At 32.1% G+C, this 6080-nt stretch overlaps 1 non-coding gene across 1 annotated transcript; it reads left to right on the top strand.

The window, feature by feature from the left end:
* Positions 1-1421: 1421 nt before the first annotated feature.
* Positions 1422-1528, top strand: LOC120890247 (U6 spliceosomal RNA). Its single transcript, XR_005734488.1, has one exon. It is a non-coding gene; the product is annotated as a U6 spliceosomal RNA (small nuclear RNA).
* The last annotated feature ends 4552 nt before the right edge of the window (positions 1529-6080 follow it).

Genomic DNA, 6080 nt, shown 5'->3' with positions numbered 1-6080 from the left:
CCAAATAGATAATCTAATGTTATACAACATGATCTCAGAACGGAAAGAACAAACTATTTAAAAAATAGAAGACAAGAAATAAAATCAAAGCCAGAATCGATATAATTGAGAACAATTAAAACAGAAAAATATACAAAGAATAAATGAAATAAAGAGATGTTTCTTTAAAAAGATAAACAAGATTGATAAGTCCTTGGCCATATTAGCGAAAGAAAAAGCAAGAAGACTGCAATCAAGAAAATTAGATATTGAAATGGAGATATCAGCATAATAACTTCTGAAATCCAAAGGATTATTAGAAACTATTATGACTATTCATACTCTATCTGGAGTAAACTGGAAAATTGAGAAGACATTGACAAATTTTTATATACACATGATGTGCCCAAATTGAACCAGCAAGGTGTAAAAAAAAATAATAATAATCAAACCAATATCAAGCAATGAGATTCAAGTAGCAATTAAAAACCTTCAAACAAAGAAAAACCCAGGACCCCAGACAGATTCTCAGCTGAGTCTATCTGGCATTTAAAGAAGAACTAATACTAGACTTCCTCAAATTATTACATGAAATATAAATGGAGGGTATACTCCCAAATACATTCTAAGAACCCAGAAATACCCTGATTCCAAAAGCAAACAAAGGCATATCAAGGGAAGAAAACTACAGACTAATGTCCCAGATAAACCTAGATGCAATCATCCTTAATAAAATATTATCAAAGAAATTCGAACCTTTCAAGAAGATAGTACACCATAATCAGGTGAGTTTTATCCCAGGGATGAAAGGTCTTTTCAAAATGCAGAAATTGATAAATGTAGTTAACCACATAAATAGAGTTAAGGACAAGAGTCATACAATCATCTCAATAGATTTGGCAAAGGACTTTGATATAATCCAGCACCCATTCATGTTAAAAATGCTGGATAAAGTAGGAATTAACCTCAATATTATAAAGTGTATATATGACAAAATCATATCCAGTATGATATTGACTAGAGAAAACCTGAAAGCATTTTTTCTTAACTCAGAAACAAGACAAAGACGCCCACTTTCAACATTAATATTAAATAAATTAAAAAAAAAACTCTAGCCAGAGTAATCAGGTAAGTTAAGAAATTTAAAAGATACAAATAGGAAAAAAAGAAGCCAAGATATCTCTGTTTGCCAATGACATGATCCTATGTCTAAAAGACCCAAAAAAACTCTATCAAACCTCTAAAGCAATAAAGAAATTGAGCAGCATTGTAAGATGTAAGATCAACCTTCATAAACCAGCAGCTTATCTATACTTCCATATTCTGCTGAGAAAGAAATAAAAATACATATGTACCTTATTCATGATAACATTAAAACATAAAATAAAATACTTAGGAATTAAAACAAGGAGGAGAAAGACATGTATAATAGAAACTATATTGTACTCTCTTTGGCAGCACATACACTAAAATTGGAACAATACAGAGAAAATCAGCATTGCTTCTGCACAAAGATGACACACAAATTCACGAAATGTTCCATATTTTTACAGTGGAAAGTACTGGATAATACTGATTCTGGAAAAAACACAAATATATTATTCCATCGCCACATAGTAAAAAGCATACTTGCACAGTATTTTGTACTGTATTTCATTTTATTAAAATGGTGGGGTTGGAAAAAAAAACTATAGAATACCAAAGAAAGAAACTGAAGATGAAAAAACTTCACACTTCTTCTTAGATCGGCAGAATTAATATCATTAAAATGGCCATGCTATCAAAAGCATTATACTGATTCAAGGCAATCTTCATCAAACACCAATTACATTCTTTACAGTACTAGAAAAAGCAGTCCTAAAATTCATTTGGAAGAGTAAAGGATCCAGAATATCCAAAGCAGTCTTGAGCAAGAAGAGCAATGCTGGAGGCATCACAAAACCTAAACTCGAATTATACTGCCAAGCTTTAGTAAAAAACAAACAAACAACAGCATGGTATTGGCATCAAAATAGACATGAAGTAGAAATGAAGGCCAGTGGGATAGAACTGAAGTCACAGAAACCATCTCACATAGTTAGTTATCTAATGTTTGATGAGAAAGATGCTAAAAGTACACATTGGAAGAAAGATGTTTTTTTTAGCCAATGGTGCTGGAAAAAATCCATAAGTAGAAGAATTAAACTAGATCTTTATCTCTCACTCTGCACAAAATCAAATCAATATGAGTCAAATACTTAGAAATTAGACCAGAAACTTTGTAACTACTAAAAGAAAACCTAGGCCAACACTCCAACATATTGGTGCTGGCACCAGCTTCCTTAACAAGACCCCTAAAGTTCAATAAATACAGCCAATAATTAACAAATAGGGCCACATCAAATTAAAAAATCTTGTTTCACTTTCATTGAATGCCCAGTATCACCTACCATCATTATTTCTTTTTCTTCTTTCAAATAACTTGCCATTATCACTCACTTTGTAGAAATCTAAACAAGACTAGACTAATATAGAAGTCTTGGAAGTATGGGTTTTGGACTTCCAATTGTTATGATATAAGAAATGGCCTGTTCTGGAAGATAATTCAGTACAGGCAGTATTTGATGTGATGGAAGTGTAGTTCCTATAAGAAATAAAACAAAATAATTATTTTATTATAAAACAATAAATAATAAAAATAATGTTATTTATTATTTTATAATAAATGAAATCACTAAATATTTGTTTAGTTAATACATGGTTATGATCAACGCCATTAAAATCACTAAAGTGGACTTCATTGAAGAAATGGTGTCATGTAAGAATCTTGAACTATTTTTGAAGATCTTCTTTAAAGAAAAGTCAAGTTGGACGCTTTGTGTATCAGCTGGCATTTTTCTGTGTAACAAATCACATTTGGGGTTTTAAAAATAAACTTTAAATTTTCTCACAATTCTGTGGGTCAACACTTTAGTCTGAGCTACTTCAACTGAGAAGTTCTTCTGGTCTGATCTGAGTTCACTCATGCAATTGGTCATGTATCACAAGCCTCAGAGTTGGTTTTTCTTTGATGTCTTCAGCTGGAGTGGTTCAACTGTGCTCCATGTGGTCTCTCATCCTCTAGCCTGCTGGACTTAACTTGTTCTCTTGGAAACATATCAGGATTCTAAGAGAGTAAGAGTAGAAAATACACAAGATCTATTGGTGGGCAGGTTACAAAATTTATATGATATCCAATTAATGGAAAACTATTGGTTAATATAGGTCACAGGTCCAAATACCATTCAAGAAGCAAAGAAACTAAAAACAAACCAAAAAAAAAAAAAAGAAAGAAAAAGAAAAAACTGAATCAAATTCAGGGTTTGAATAGAGGAAAGCCTGAAGAATCATGATCATTTTTATACTGCAAACTACTGCAGGCTGCTAATTGATTCAGCAAATATTCAAGGCTATGTATACAGGAATGTTGTTTATAGGTTTGAGGATCACGGAATGTTGCAGATTAGTTACATGAAAATAGTCTTATTCTTCAGAGTTAGGTAATATTGTTTATAGAATCTTGTTGTCAGAATTTAAGATGTAAATGTAGGTAAAGATAATCTTTCTCAAACTCTTCATTTCACAGATAACAAATAATTGATGCAGCAATGTGAAGTGAATTTTTTTCAAGATCTTAAATTCATCACATATGTGAAAATGGGATTGAAACTTTACTCATATGTTTATTAGACCAGGTCCTTGAATATCAAGGAAAAATCATTTTGATTTATCTGGAGGACTTAGAAGATTTATTTTTAAGTTAGATGTCTATTTGTGTGTGTGTGTGTGTGTGTGTGTGTGTGTGTGTGTAAGGTATAAGCATGCCCACACTACACACACTGTGTGCACACCCTCTCAATAGAAAAAGGAGGTGTGAGAGTGATATTTTGCATAGCTTTTTTTCCAATTTTTTAATTTGTCTCACCTCCTAATTTCTATCATACCCTGAGCAGAAATTATTCCCAGAGCTAATTCATACATATACTGTTTAACACATGCCATCTGCTTCTGAAACCTGTGGCTACTCACAACAAGTGTACTTACTGTTAGATAAGTAATTTCTGATATCAGCGTAGAATAAATGAAACTACTGTCCTTCTTCAGGAAAAATAAAAACATTTATCTTTTCAAAGTCATTTCCTCCTGCTTATGAAATACATACTATATATCCCCTTAACATAACCATATTGTTTTCTCTCAGTACCTACTGATGGCAAAGAATGATGCTGAATGACATTTAATTGATGGTGTTTTAAAAAGTTCTAAATTAGGGAAAATAGTTACACAATTATTTTCAAGGATATTAAAAACTAATAGTAGTTTGTAAAATACAATATTACTGAGTCAAACAGCCATGGTTTTCAAATAGCATTTTATAAATTTAAAATTTATAATCACAAACTAATTTGACATTTCAGAGCCCCAGTTTCCTCATCTTTAAAAAGAAGGGGATAGATAATAACAAGTTAAACATCAAATATTGATGAATGCATGTAAAACATTGAATGCATCCCTTGGAGCTGAGTGAATAATAAGTGCTAGCCAATTACATTGTCACACAATTAAACAGGGAAATTCAGTAAAGATATTATAATAAAATCACCATAGCTCCTAAAATTCACAAATTAACGTTTGAATTTTAATAAGGATGAATATTAAATATCAGAAGTCATCCAAAAATGTGGATCAACACAAAAAAGACAACTTCCTGTTATTGTGTTAGGTGTGTAGTAGGTATTGTACCATAGGGTTTATGTGTACTATTTATAACAAATCATGTTTATTGTATCTATTTTGTAGAGAGGAAAAGCCAGACCTACAGAAGTTAGAAAAAAATGCCTGTAGCCTTAGGACTAAGAAGTGGGAGAACTGGGATTTGAGTCCAGCTATATCTAACTTCAAAGCCTTTGATTTTAAGGAAGATTGTAAATTTATCATTGGTTTTCATTTATCCACATTGCTTCCTGTCATATTCAATCTAGATAAGCAATCAGAACATGGTCCTTGGTCTGGACTTCCACATTTTGCTTCAGTTACGGTATATAATGTCCAATAAAAAGGGTTTGTTGAGTACCCTGCCTAAATTGACAGTAGAATGCAAGAGGTCAAAATATGTGGGCTTTTGTAATTTCTCCTAAAGCAGAGACCAGATAGAGAAACTGGGACTCAGACAGTGCTGATGAGTTAAATAGTAATGAAAAATGTCAGGGAGGTTCTAGAGACAAAGAGAATACTCTTTGGCTTGATGACCTAAATATCAAATTTCTTCATGACAGTTTATGAGTGAGTGATAGGAAAAGATATGTCAGCTGCACTGTCCAAGCAATAAAAACAAATTACCTTATTGTGGACAAAGGATTAGAATGGAGGACCCTATATGCTGATTTCTGGAATTCTTACTCCAAGAAGATTTGCCTGATTTACATTGCTATAGGAAATAATAATAATAATAATAATAATAATAATAGATTATTTCCACCTATTTTTTTATCAGGTGTATTCTTATCCCCTCATCTTCAAGAATGATGAATTCCAAAACTCATGGCTTTGAGAAGATTAAACTTCACCTGTCTGAACAGATCTGTATACATAGTATATACTCCTTAAACACACGGGGCTTTTGATAGAATTGTGTGCTAATTTAGGAAGAATCATGGACTCAAATTAGGAAGAGCTAATAACTTGTGAATAACAACTGACTTTAGCTTATCAATTTCTGTTTACTCATCTGTATTGGCTTAGAGATTTAGAGTGAGAAAGGAGATAACAAGGATGATAAATTAACATGTATACTTTCTATATAAATCCTGTGGCTATTTCTATATGTTCATATAGGTTATATTTTACTAGATAGAAGATTAAAATTATATCAAGTAATTCCACTCTCAAGTTTTATTTGCTGATGGTCAAAGAAGTCTCTGGCCCCAGAGTCCGTCTGATAGAACGTCAGTACTTTGCAATTGCCACCTACCTCTGAAGGGGCTCTGCTACCTTTACTTTCAGGATTCTTCACAAAGAAAAGTAAAAGTTAACACGACATTGCAACTTCTCAGTCACCCAAGTCAATGTCATATTTGCATTTT

This window comes from Ictidomys tridecemlineatus, chromosome 4 (assembly GCF_052094955.1).
Source record: "Ictidomys tridecemlineatus isolate mIctTri1 chromosome 4, mIctTri1.hap1, whole genome shotgun sequence".
NCBI classification, from domain to species: domain Eukaryota; kingdom Metazoa; phylum Chordata; class Mammalia; order Rodentia; family Sciuridae; genus Ictidomys; species Ictidomys tridecemlineatus.
This window is presented reverse-complemented; position numbering and strand designations above follow the sequence as displayed.